Genomic DNA, 15,204 nt, shown 5'->3' on the forward strand with positions numbered 1-15,204 from the left:
GCTAAGAGCATTTTGTCGCTAATGCATGAATATTGCTGTATTCTCAGCGATATTCACGCTATCGCCGGAAAAATTATCGCTTTGGAGATAAACGTTGCTAATAGCATGTTATCTCAGCGATAATTTCCGGCGATGCTTAGCGATAAAAAAATCGTTGCTAAGCCTAGTTAGCGATAGCTATCGCTACTCGTTGGTAATATGCCCCATAGTTTTCTTGATTTATGTTAGAAATAGCAATTCCATTACCAGCTTTCTAACACACACGGGGGCAGATTTATGAGGCCGTTGCGCCTCTTTGCGCCGCAATTGCGTCACTTTATTTGACGCAACTGGGGCACAAACAATGTGCCCTATTTACAACGTGACGCATCTAGGGGATGCGTCACGTTGTATAGCACTGCGCCATAAGGAGGCGTTCCTGCGCAGGAACGCCTCCTGAAAGTGGCTGAGTGAAATCTATGAGATTTCACTCAGTCACTTTCAGGGCAATGCTGCGTCAAAACCCTGCGCCTGCTTGAGCGTAGGTCTTGACGCAGCATTGTGCACATGGTGTACCCCCGAGCCTTGCTGGAGCTGCGTCGTGCTTGCGACGCAACTTCAGCAATGTGCCACATTTCCGGCACAGATGCGTCACGCATCTGTGCCGTTTATGCACCATGGTGCGCTGCATTATAAATGCGGCGCACCATGGGTGGCGGAGCTGTGGCGCATGTTAACTGGCGCATCCCTGGGGATGCGCCAGTTAACATAAATCTGCCCCTAGGGGTGGGCGTTACCTATGCCGCTCATCTCAAATAATACATAAGGGGCCTTAAACTATTTAATCAACAAACCTAATTTTCTTAGTTTTTATAAAAAATGAAAAATCCATTAACAATTCCATTAACGGCTTAGACACAAAATCGGAGTAAGAGTTGCCTGTATCGCTGGTCTTGCTCTTTAGTATAACTACTCGAGACTTGGGTGGCCTCGAAGCAAAACATTTCTAACAAACGCGGAGTAAGCGTTGCCTGTTTCGCTCGTCTTGCTTTTTAGTATGACTACTTGAGACTCGGGCGGCCACGAAGCAAAACATACAATTATGTTTGCGTTAATCTCTGTGCTATCAAAGTACCCTGTGCGTTTATTTATATATACACATATGCAGAAGGACGACTCACCTAGCAAATATGATCCGCCCTCCCTGATCCAAACACCCGGTTTCAATGGTAATCAAGGAGTCGATTTTGCAGTGTGATTTAAATCTCGCAACCTGCCCTATCATCAGCCTGTATTTAAGTCACGTGATTTACAGTGCGTGAATATATCGTATTTGATGCTTGTTAGTGGCTGAGCCTTTAACCACGTGATTGGTGGTATATGCACGCATAGCGCCTTCTATTTCCTACTCTTGACATTTGAACGGAAGTTTTGAAGATTGCATTAGTTGTTTCTCTGCTAATGATGCCACCAAGGCAATATGTGCTACCTAACGTGCTGTAACCACATTTGGTAGTCATTCAAAGCATAGTAATCTCACTTTACATTGGCAAAAACCTCTTTCTTTGGTACGTGAATGAAGCGATTGATGAGTGTCATCGTTGCAGAAGTAGTTCTTGTAGCACACCACTAAACAGTTGGTTGTGGCGTTGTACCAGATACTGCAATAGTGTATAGGAATGATACCAGTGGCCTCAAAATACAGCGATGGCATGATTTTGAGTACTGCTGTATTGTGAGCCGGAACATCTGGGTCCAGCTAATGCCGTAAATCAATAATTGTTAGCCAATTGAATCTGATATATTTTATTATATCCTGCATTCTGTGGTAGCAAGGTCTGGAACTGTAAATGTAAAAATGCCACTGAGAATTTTGGTTATGGTGCCTGTGTTTGTTTGCCGCCAGTGGGACTCGAAGGTCCAGAGGTCCAGAGAGCTGCGGGGAGAGCTGCGGGGGCCGTCAGGAGACCGCCCCGCCCCCCATCTACACCGGGGAACTTTATAAACTCCTTGCGCCTCCCGCTTCACGGGAGACGCTGCGCCCATGTGTGTTTGCCACCAGTGGCACTCGAAGGTCCAGAGGTCCAGAGAGCTGCGGGGAGAGCTGTGGGGGCCGTCAGAAGACCGCCCTGCCCCCCATCTACACCGGGGCACTTTAAAAACTCCTTGCGCCTCCCGCTTTGCGAGAGACGCTGCGCCCGTGTTTCTTTGCCGCCAGTGGGACTCGAAGGTCCAGAGGTCCAGAGAGCTGCGGGGAGAGCTGCGGGGGCCATCAGGAGATCGCCCCGCCCCCATCTACACCGGGCACTTTAAAAACTCCTTGCGCCCGTGTTTGTTTGCCGCCAGTGGGACTCGAAGGTCCAGAGGTCCAGAGAGCTGCGGGCAGAGCTGTGGGGGCTATCAGGAGACCGCCCCCGCCCCCTATTCACACCGAAAGTATTTGAGGAAGTCCGGATTTCCACTGCGCGGACGCGCGCCGGGCGAAGCCCGGGCCAAGGGCGGGCCCGTTTGAGCCCGTTCGAGGACGAGTGAGGCCTGGACGGGGCCTCCCTCTTTCAACTGCATTCCTCGACACAGGATAAGGTTAGTCCACAGACTCTGTTAAATCTCCCGCGGACGGGGTTCCATATTGCTAGATATTGCTAGATTTAACTTGTCTACCCCAAGTACCCCAAGTAACTATTGTTGCATTGATCCCTCGCAATGGCGACCTCAAGTGTAGGCAAGGGAAGAACGTCAATTCCAAGGGGGTCGTTCATAGGAACGTTGGATCAATTTCTTATCAGGGCATCATCCATGCTGGCCCATCAGATTGATATCACGGAAAAAAGGCTATCCCTGGACCCCAATTTTGATAAACGATCGTCCTTGGGAAACTTGGCACAGGTACCATCACCAAATCGGCAAGACTTTCCTGATACATCTGCAAGGGGGATAGGCACTGAGGGTCTACACCAGGTCCAAGTAGAAATTTGACCCCAGGGTTCTCCAGTTAGAGAGGATCCTGCATCACCTGTTGCCCTCCCGGCTGTCTCGCCTGTTCAGGGTTCAGCCGATAGGACCAATGTTCTGGGTCCACCTTCCAGGGCGTTACAAACTCGATCTGCAACAAGCTCCAAGAGGGGGACTGAAGCTGTGGTTGCAGTGGTCAAAAGGAAGCGAGGGGGTGCACAACAGAATAAGAGAAAAGCTAAAATCCAGAAATGCAACAACGGTGGAGATGGACAAATGCCTAAGATCACAGATAGTCCAGCCAGTGACCAGTGGTTTGAACAGATGCCCATGACTTCTCCAGCCACTGATGCCATTAATGCCCCATTATCCAATGATCATGGAGAGGAGTTCTGGGTTAAAATGGAAAACATCTTCTTAGAGTCTTGCCGCCCACTGCATGAAAGAATCAATGCTATTGAAGACAGTCTGCTACGCTTGGAACGTTTGCATTAAGCCGCTTCAGGAGAGGGGGTGGTTGTACAAATAACAGATGCGGATGACACTATAGCAATGCCTACTGGGAGTGTCAATGTTTCTCTTAATCCTACTGTATCGCAAGTAAATATCTTAGATGGCCCAACTCCCCAAAGCACCATGGTATTGGGTCAGGTGGTACAACCCAGGGATAGCATTGTAAATAACCCCGAAAGGGGTAGAACCTCAGATTTTGATAGGGGCAGAGGGGTACCAAATCTTCAAATCCAAATTACTAGGAATGTAAGTCATGACCATTTAGCTACAGAATTGAAATGTTTGGATCTCCCCCCTGAATCCGCCCCGTATGTAATAGTACTTTCTGGGGTCCCAGCTTTGGACCAGGGGAAAAGGGAGAATTATGGTGACCTCAAAAACAAATGCATCCACTGGCTCAATTGTAATAGGCCATTACCACAGCACGTATCAAGTGAAATCCTTTTTGCGCGACGTGTAGAATGGGTAGGGACAAGTATGAAAAATTGCATGGTAGATTGTGTAGTTATCAATTTCAGGGATAGTAGGGTGGTGGATTATATCTCTAACTGGGCCCCATTCCCTTCTGGCACACAAATTCAATCATTACCATTGACCTATTTTTATCCCACTCTAACTGGGATTAGAGGGCAACAGTCCTGGGTTGGCCCTGACATTCGAGGTTCTAGAATTCAGGATACGCAACCTGCCTGGTCGGGAAATAGCACCACTTCCCACAGATGTGACTCGCTTACATTAAGTAATAGATTTAGCGTCCTAGACCAGATAGATTGACGACAGAACATTGGCCTGCTCCAACCTTTTCCTAAGGATGTGGAGGGCCCTCGCATTGCCCATACATGTCAAGACCCGTGCAGGTGGCCCACTAAAGTACCCAGTCCAAAGGAGGCTGAGTTAGCTAGGAACAACTTAGGGAATATTATTGGGGAGACCAGGACTGGCAACCAGGGGACGGGTTCAGACACTGGAACTCCTGACTTAACAACTCAGGCGGATCCGAGAGGTGCAGCATCCCCAGTGGATGTGGGTAGGACGATTGAATGTGAGGGAGAAGGGACGGGTCAAAACCCTACTAGGAATAATGTTGAAGAACTGACCGCCTTAGGGGATAACTTAGACCCAGTGCAACCCGAAATTGGGGTGGGTGATACAAAGGAATCAATCAATATTCTTTCTTGGAATCTGGCTGGGATTAAAAACAAACTGCTGTGCCCAGAATGGGGAGCAATTGTGGAGGAAAGTGATGTCTGCCTATTCCAGGAAACCTGGGCATTGGTTGACAATCAAAGGAGAGGATATTCTACCTTTAGTGTACCGGCAACCACGAAGGGTAGGGGCAGACCATCAGGGGGACTTAGTATCTGGGTTGGCAAACATCTGGGGGTCCAGGCAGTCCAGATCCCTACTGGGTCGCTGGATGTACAGTGTGTCCTGCTTACATTCCCTGAAAAGAGGCAAACTGCTCTTGTAAACATCTATTCATGACCAACTGTGTGTGGGAGGGAGTCTGGAACGATTGACCAACTTAGGCAGTTTATTTTAACTTTGGACCCATTAATTAGTCTAATTGTGGGTAGCGATTTTAACTGCCAGTTTGAGCCATTTACTGATGCAACCCAAGTTGACCGAGACAATGAGGACCGGCACTGGCATGTTCCGGAACCGCAGATTCCAGTAGTTAGAGCTTGGACTCCCCTGGTGTTGCAAATTAATTCTCTTACTCTTTTGTCCTCTCTCAGAGTCTGTAACGGGAGGACAAAATCAGATAGACCAGGGCTTATGACATTTAATAGAGAAGGCCATAACTCAATTTTGGATTACATCCTGGTCGAACTCAGAACTTGGGGAATGGTCCTGGATTTCACTATACATGATAGGAAAGATAGTGACCATAACCCCCTGGTCATGATGTTAAAACCAGAGAGTTTGGGTATGTCAAATCTAGCTCCGGATCAAAACATAATTGGACCCCCGCTTCTATTAACCAATAACAGGTAGAGAGTCAAGTGGCCTCAGATAATAGGCTCCCCGAACAAACTCGCTGATGTGTACCGCAGATCCCTGCCTTGCCTGAGTGACATGGGTGAGGTGCTGGATAAAACCTTGCACACAGGGATTGGCGATGCGCCCTTGAAAATACATCAAGGGCTCATTTAAAATCTTTCTGATGTGTTCTATCCTGTAGGAAGATCAAAGGCAAATCTAGTTGTAGCCCACCCCTGGTTTAATGACCATTGTAGGGAAGCCAAAAAGGACTTGCTCCTTGCAGTCAAGTCTCAGGATAAAATCAAGATTAAGTACTGTTTGCACTAATATGAACGGGCTATCGAGAAGGGAAAGAAAGAGTGGGATGCAGACAACTGGGAAGACCTTAGAGGTGCACTTCAGTCCAAAGATTTTAAATCTTTCTGGGCAATTGTTAGTTGCGGGAGCAGGGCAGGCAATCTGGCCAATGAACCAAACATAGCAGCATCGGCCTGGGAATTGCACTTTGGGGCTTTGTATTCCTTCCTAAGTAACAGTAGCTGCGAAATTACTGTTGTAATGTTTTGGTAAACTATAACAAACAGGTATCCTGCGGGGGCTGGTGGATGCACAGTTGCCGGGACTGATCATGCTGCAGGTGATTCCTCTTGAGTCAGGGCCTCCCTTTCTGTGGCTGAGGAAGATGTAGTTGGCCCAGATGCTGTTGGACCACATAAAGGGGAAGATGGTGCTGGAAAAGCTCTGCACATATGGTTGAATGTGTCATGCAGCACCCCGATCAGGGAGCCCATATTGGAGTTGTGATTTTCCATCTAAACCTTGAGCTCCCTCTGCAACTGGCTCATCTCCCGGAGCTCTGTAAGGACCTCACCATCATGTCTTGGAACTGATGGGGTACCAAAACTTGGATGATGGATGCCTTGGTGACAATTAATCCAGTGACCTCACTTTGCTGACCCGCAGGTTCCCTCATAAGACCCCTAACCTCACCAGCCTTGTGACCTTTACCTGGTGTGCTCCATTCCCCTGGTTTCAGGCTGAACTTAAGGTGGTGATGGTGGTGAAAAGTGACCAGCAGCCAGGACTGGGGCCCACAAGATTGGAGTGAGGTTACTTTGGACAAAGGTTGAGGAGGAATCCATGGCCTGAGATGTGGTAACGGCTGGGGTGGGAGGTGTAGGTGCGGGCCAAGTGAGACTCACTAGAGGGAGTCTAGATGGGCCAGCCAGCTCCTCAGCATCTAGACTTGCAGGAGTGGATTCCTTACTGAAGGCTTGTTCCAGGTGTGGAGTGGATGTCACCTCAGTGGCAGGTGTTTGCCCACGTGCTCTCTGAGTTGGGTCTATTCTGAATGAAAATATGAATTATTAAAAGTCTGGATTATGTGTTTCAAGCTAAGAAAATGGCAACCTAAAATGAAAAAGAAATGTAACATAATAATTGTACGTTTCAGTTGCATTATAATTAATAACATGAACAGTATAAATAACACACAGTAGAAAATCGCAAAAGTAGGTCAAAAGATGTCCTGAAATGATAAAACAAATTATTTAGAAAGTGTACATTAAATATACCAAACATTCAAAACAACACAGTAGAGAGGAGAAATGTGACATACTTCATTCTAAGGCCTATTATGCTACAAATTCGACTATTACACAACCCTGAATGATATTAGTCGTCATATAAATACTGCAGAGTACTTTTTTTAAAAACACCACTTATATTCAGCATTAAAATGTACATATCTTACAATTTTGAAGTCAACAAATTCTGCTTTGTGAAACAATTATATATCCTAACAAGGATAGAACAACATAGAAATGTAAACAGTACAACATTTCAAAATCTAGCATGGACTATTGATTGTTAAATGCATTACACTTTCACATATGTGAAAATGTTGTAGAAAAGAGAGAATAAGCAGGATAATATAGCAATCTTATTTTCACAAAACCAGTAGTCATTTTCATCATTTTCAATGATATAATAGCAACACTTGCAACATTGAAAGTTAAACATACCTACAGAAAATATGCAGTAAAAAATAACAGATATTTATCATATAAGACACATTATGAATATGTTATTTGGTTTAAAACACTTAAAAGGACCATGAAATCATGGGAGATGTAATTGATGTTGAAACTTGCAATCTTAAATAAAAGATAATACATTGAAACACACAAAGAAGACAAAAAATAGATTGACACAAATATGTATAAGTTTCTATGTTTACACATTAGCAACAGTTCGAGGAAAGGTTATAAGGAAATGTAGGTTTAGTGACACATTCAAAAGTATAATTCTCAACTTCAACAGGATTCCTGTCAAGCCTTCAGGATGTACAATTTACAAGACCGTCTCCTCCTAGGGAAAAAGTTGTAAGGGGGGACTTGGAGATCCACCACCAGTCCTCCGGGCCTCCATTTGATGCTTGGAGGCCAAGGGAACGCACTCTCTCCTACAGATCATTCCACCTCTTCGTAATTTCCTCCTGTGTGCGCAGAATGTTAGCTACAGCATTCACTCGGTCAACTACTCTGGCCCACGCTTGCCTTTTCTGAGATATGGTTGTATTTTGTACTTGGCCTCCGAACAATTGTGGGTTTACTCTTATAATTTGATCCTCATGACTGACAATTCTCCCTCTTTAAAACGGGAATTTCTCTTCCCTGCCATTATCTAAATTAACAGAATTAAAATAAAGGATATAACCCACAAGAAAATAAATGAAAGAAGGAAAAACTGAGAAGAAACTGATAAAACAAAACGTGATTCTTGACTTAACTAACAAAAGTTCGGCTTCTAAATGTTGTGCTGTAGAGGAATTGCAAAGGATCATTGTCTGAATTGGAGTGTGCTTTATAGTGTATTATGCATGTGTGAACAAATAGCCAAAACACATCTGTTTTGTGGTACTAGCATCCATCCTAATAGCCACAGGAATGGTACATTGTTGAGCATGTTCCGAAACGGGATTCCTCTATCAGGAAACTGCCACTAGGTAACGGACAGCACAACTGTTTAATCGAAATAGGCTTGGTACAACCCTGCCACCCTTATGGCAACTGACTACTAGTCGCCAGCATAGGTTTCTGCTGCGTCGGCTGAAATGAGGCTTGTCTGTAACTGTAAGCACTCTGTCAATGCGGAAGGAGATTCAGTCTGCATAAATCTAAATAGGGCAAGCAGGATTCCATCAGCTTGACGGAGTACTTGGAAACTCTGCTGCGGAGCGATGACGGCAGTCCCGCCAAGATCTAAATCAGGGGCAGAATTTCTCAAGGAAATTTTATTGCTGATTGAAGTGAAGTTGTGCTTCTTGCATGAAGAGCATGTTTGCAGCTCAGGTAAATTGTGTATTTTATGGTCTCTCTAAGATCCAATAAATTCTTTTTACACAGCTTGAAGTAGGAGAGAGAATAAGAGAGCAGGAGAGAGAGTGATATATAGGGGAAAATCTTTTTCAAGTACGTATAATTACACACTCAGGCTAAGATGAATGCTATCATGTTCAGAAACATGTCAAAATGTGTGGAAACCAGGGTTTTGTGGATAATAAATAGCTACACTTTTATTTCAGTACAGACATATGTGCATATTATATAACAGTGGGGCATGTAAAATTCCAATGATATTTTGATCACATTAGTTTGCATTGTTTTTCTGAGATTGTCTACTTAACAAGTGCTGTTGTAAGGTATTATTTATTTTTATATTTAACTTTTATTTTTTTCATTTTACTTTTTACTCCTGGGACTGCCACATCTACCCATAGAGGTCATGAGCATTATGCTTTGTGTTTAGTACCCTCAGACCGTGCACTGAGACTGAGATGCAACATGTTGTAGGTTGTAGACTTAATTTGCATCAATTTGTGTTTGCACAATTCAGTTTGTGCCTGTGTAATCAAAGACCTATGTTTAAAAACAAAATCGAAATTGCAATGAAAGGTCCCCAAAAAAATCCATATAAATATCTTTGACAGATGTGAGATTTGAAGGCCACCAGTTCGTATTCCGAGACAAAAAGCTAGGGACATTGAGGCAAATAATCTGTAATATTACCTACTTTCTAATTTAAGTCAATTATTGTTTAGTCTTTGAACTCGGGTAATGTTCAGAAATATGCTACTAGTACCGAACTAAAGTGAGAAAGAAATAGTGCTGAGGACGTCAGAATAAAGCGGCTGTGAGAGAGGCAGTTATCGGAGAGCTGAAGGGACGAGATATGAAAATATTCTCCAGATGAAGCACAGGAACACGAAAGCAGGAAGCTCCCAAGATGGCGTGCATCTGAAAAAAGAGCCGGCCTTTGGGAGACTCCCGATCCCTGAAGACGAAAAGCAGCAAGCCGGTGCAAGGTAGCAAACACAGAAGTTTTCACTGTCTCCCGCCTTTTTCGCCCGATAATGTACACGGAAGAAACTTTGAGAAAGCAACAGCGTGCATAGACCAGAGTACAGAGAACGAAACCACAACTACCTGAGGGGGCTGCCATCTTGAGGAAGGAACCACGAGCCACAAGAACAAAGGCACCGGGGGCACCACGGGCACCGGAGGCAGCTAGAGATCGGAAAACAGCTGTACGAGGGGCCTGGAGGAGCAAAGGAAGTCGCGGAGGCGAAAGGCCGAGGATTGCACGGAGGTCGCCCATGAAAACCGGCAATTAACTGAGAGGAGAATTACGGGCAGGACCCGCCATGGCAAAAACGAAACTGCAAGTTTCGGAGGGGGCCGCCATCTTGAGGAAGGGACAGGTACGAAAGGCCCGGCGGAACAAAGGGAGTCTCTGAGGACGAACGGTGGCTGATTGCTCTAAGGCCGCCAGTAGTAAGCTGAAGGGAGTTTTGTTTTTACTGCCGGGGCCCGACGCGGCAAAAACAAATCTGCAAGTGGGTAGGGGAACTGCCATTTTGTGCTGAAAAAAGGAATGATGCAAGGAAGAGCACAGCGTGAGTAAGCTAGACCCCCGGGCCAATTAACACAACAGAGGACGGGTAAGAAGGACCTGAATCAGCACCTGACGCGCCTGAGTTTTAAAAAAAAATGCTGAGGCACATCAATAAAGGCCTGCGATCGTGGAGGCGTCATCCAGGCTGGACTACAAGGCTGAAAAGGAAAAAGAACGAACAAGCGTGTCGGCACTACCCCAGACTTAATATCAAGCAGGATACAGAGGCTAAAAGAGGCTAAGAGCTCTAGCAAGCAAGGTTACAGCAACTAAGCGAACAGACAAAACTGGATGCCCCTCTAGGAAACAGCCCCACAGGCTCAGATCCATACAAGTAAACGGAAACCAAGACAGTGGGGGTCAGGCAGTACCACATCGCTACGCCGAGTTGTGCCAAGGGGTGGGGCGCATCCCTGCAGAAAAGCCCAGCGGGCAATATAGAAAGCACCCCCCCACCAGCAGAGCCAAAAACGTAATAGAAGCTCACTGTGGGCACTGCCATATTTGGAGGAGGGGCCAAGACCGATGGGGAAGTCTACCGATTGAAATAAACCAAAAATGAAAAGAGAAGACTTTACCCAGCAGCAGGTCTGAAATAGGGGGGCCACAGGTTACGTACTAAGCGCGACCACATCTGGGACCAGCGAGAGGGGGGATTTTCTAGAAGAGAGTCTGGTCAACACCTTCGAGGTGGAGAAGAGAAAAAACCTGTGAATCACAAGACCAAGAAACTGATCATCCCAGAACAGCAAAGAACAAAAGCTTGAGGGGAAGTAAAAGGGGGAAAGAGTCAGGGAGAACAATATTGTGCCCAAAGGACGCACCCAAATAAATTACGGTAACACCTCAGGCACAAGGTTTAAAGAAAAAATAGTGGAGGTGGCTACTACAAGAGCCTCGCAGAGGACCCAGGAGCAGGGGAAAAATCAAGAGACAAGAAACACAACCCAGGGAAACTCCACACACAACCAGAGCACAATCATACCCCTTCAGCTGCGGAGACAACTAAGCAAAGCACAAAAGAGGAAAAGACATACAAGCTCCAACTAACTAAAAGAGGCCTGTAAACCATGGCCGGCACCGAGGGGAAATTCCAGCAGCAAAAAAAGAAGAAGAAGGGGGACATGCAAACAGACTCCCCCATCAAACAAAAGCAAGACATCAATGTCACACTAGACATGATCCTAAGGAAACTGACTTAGGTCCACGACCTAGCCAAAACAACGAAGCAAACCACAGATACAATCCAGCTGGAACTGGCAGCCGTCAGAGCAGACATCCATGCTGCAAATAACAGGCTGTCTGCAGTCGAGCAGGGAGTTAGCGATATTGAGGACGGAGACCAGCAAACAAGTAAAACCCTTAATGCACAATCCAAAACCACACTAACGTTACAAAGGCAGAGCTTGAGGATAAATACAGAAAAGGCAACATAAGAATCCTAGGTGTCCCAGAGGTGGAGGAGGACAAATCAGATTCAATCATGGCCCTAATTGAGGAGCTGATCCCAAAAATAACGGGAATCAAATTCAGCTAACCACTCGAGCTTGATAATGAATACCGAGTCCCAGCTGTCAAATCGGCAAATCGGGCAGGCCCGTGCCCAATAATATGCAAACCGTTGCGCTCAATACACACTGACGCTATTTTCGGGGCAGCGAGAAAGACACAGAACATATAATGGAATGGGCACAAAATAATCCTCACACAGGACTATTCCAAAACAACGGTAGACACCAGAAAGGGCTTCCTAGCTCTGAAGGAAAAAAACTGAGGAAAGAGAACATCACATTCTCTTTCACCGGACCTGCAACATTCAAAATCACAGACAGGGGGGAAGAAGATCTTCTTTGAAGATCCAGGAGAACTGAACACATATTTCAAAGGGCCAACACATCAATAGATGGAATCAGTGCAAGCGGGAACAAGCAAAAGAAGAGCATTGCAGAGCTAAGAGTGGAATAACAGCAGGGAAGAAACAAGCTTCGAGAAACGCACGATACAACTGCATCTACCTCAGGAAATCACCTAGCGACTACCTTGGACCGAAAGGAAGAAACAACGCATCTACCTCAGACAGACCGAAAATAGAAACAAACCAACTACCTCAGACTGGACCACCACAACACAAGAAAACCACAGCAACAGAACATCCTAGATGCCAAAGAAATGAGCTTGTTGCGCAACCAGAGGTGCTTAAGTACAAGAACTACACCAAACAATATATCCTTTTCCTTCTATAGACATAGCGCTATGGGGAGCCTAAGGGGATGGGGAAGGGGTGAAGGGCGGAAGCGTGGGGGCGCCGAACCTATTAGAGGATACTAACATCGAAATCACCCAAAATGCCAGAGACACGAGTATTCTGCTCACCCGGAGATGCTTATGTAGACAAGCTATGTTGTACAATAAAACTTTTTCCTACTAACTGGGGTCTCTAAAGGTAACTAAATGGCGAGGGGGAAGGAAGAGGGACAAATACATAGGAACCAACATAATACTTGGTAAAGATCACAATACATACCGTCAACGGTTTGGTGCCCAAGGAAGCAGGGAAGGGGGGAAAAGCAACATCAGAAGCCAAGAATGAAATCTCCCGGGGGAGACGGAGCGGGATATTGCTCTTGCATGTCCAGTGTACAATGGTTTGCTAGCAGGGGAGGGAGGGGTGTCAGGGTTGTCTGTACTGTCTGTCTCATCTATATCCATAAATCATATCCATTGTCCTTTATTCTATCACCTTGCTACCCACTTTACCTACAATTACAAGAAGGAACACAGAACCAGACCCTGGGGAGGGTGGAGCGGACAATGCACAAGATAACACAAGCATCTCATACTGAGAGTAAACGAGAAACACAAACTAACCACATTCAGATACCACGAGAAAAAGGCGATTGTCCGCAATTACCAATGACACAGTCTAACAGTAACTCACTAGCAATAAATCTAAAAATAATGTCTCTAAATCTTAAAGGCCTCAATCACCCAGTAAAAAGGAAAAAGACCCTAGACTGTCTGGCAAAGACCAAAGGTGATGTTCTCCTACTGCAGGAAACCAGACTCACACTAGAAGACGCAGAGAGATTAAGTGCGAGGTGGATCGGTCAGATGGCCTGCTCCCCAGCATCTGGGAAGAAGCAGGGGGTGATCACGCTAGTATCTAAGAACTCTAAAATTAAGATAGTGGACCAATGAAGCGATGAGACAGGGAGGATACTAATCACACAGTTGAAAAGAGGGGAAGAGACCATTCATCTCGCTAACTTATACGGTCCAAACAAAGATGACCCAGAATTTTGGGAGGGAGTCTCGAGGAGACTGGAGGTAATCCCCCAAAATGAATTACTAGTATTGGCAGGTGAGTTCAATATAGCACTAGACCATACACTAGACAGACAATCACACTGCCATTCACTACCGCCCAAAGCTCAAGGCACATTAAGGAACATTTGCAACAAATACAACCTCAAGGACCCCTGGCGATTACAACACCCAGTCACCAGAGACTACACATTCTACTCCAAGCCACACATCTCCCACAGCAGGATATATTACATTTTAATCTCAAGCACGTACACGCACTTAATAGAACACACAGACATTTGCTGCTAGGACTATCTCAGACCACTCGTGCATCAGCCTATTGCTGAGCAGACGTCATAACGAGGACCTACCACGTAGATGGAGATACAACAGCGATGTCCTGGCAGCACAGAATAACAAGAATAAAATAGAAGAAGACATTAAAGAATATGTAGGACTTAACGACACACCGGACATGGACCCTAGGTCCATATGGGACGCACTTAAGGCAACAATCAGGGGCACAATAATAGAGATTAAAGGAAAAATTAGTAAGAGAGCAATAGCACAACTAGATCAACTTAAAGAAGAAATAAAAAGACTAGAAACAGCCCATATCACAGGGCCAAAGAACAGTTCCACCTTAGCAATGCGCACAAAGAGAAAATACGAATACAATAAAATCCTGAGTGAAAGGGCAGGACTGTGGGTAAATAAGTATATGGCAATCAACCTCTGCAAAGCAAACAAGGCGGGGAAGATTCTAGCCTCTTACCTAAAGCACAAACAAAAGCAACACACCATATCCTCAATCACTGAGTCAAAAAACAACACACACACGAGGCATAAGGAGATACTAAGAACCTTCAGCAAATTTTATCAGGACCTATACAAAAAAGACCAGTCCTTGGATGTGGAGGGATGCAAAGGGTACCTAGAAAAACTAAATCTACCAAAGATAACAGACGAAGAAGCACGCGCCCTAGGGCAGGAGCTAAGCGCAGCAGAAATTGAGGGGGCCGTGAAGTCTCTTAAAGACAACAAGGCCCCGGGCCCAGATAGCTACACAGCCACATTTTATAAAACATTCCTAGGCCTCTTGACCCCTACCATGAAGAAACTTTGCAACCACCAAGATAAGGCAGGAGCAGTGACTCAGTCCATGTCTGAAGCAAATATAGTAGTTATCCCAAAAGAAGGCAAAGACACACAACTACCCCAAAACTATAGACCTACCTCACTAATCAATGTCGATTGTAAAATCTATGAGAAAATACTGGCCTCAAGACTGAACAAGGTACTGTCAAAAGTAATAAGCAATGCACAGGTAGGATTCCTAAAGACGCGCATGTCACATGACAACACTAGACTCCTGCGTCACATACTAGAGAGAGCTGTGGTGACTGATAAGCCAGCGGTGGCGATAACACTAGACGCTGAGAAAGCATTTGATGCTCGTGCATGCGTACACTCAACCTGGGGGAGGCTTTCACAAATAAAGTAATGGCCCTA

Source organism: Lissotriton vulgaris, chromosome 3_1, assembly GCF_964263255.1.
Source record: "Lissotriton vulgaris chromosome 3_1, aLisVul1.2, whole genome shotgun sequence".
Classification (NCBI taxonomy): Eukaryota; Metazoa; Chordata; class Amphibia; order Caudata; family Salamandridae; genus Lissotriton; species Lissotriton vulgaris.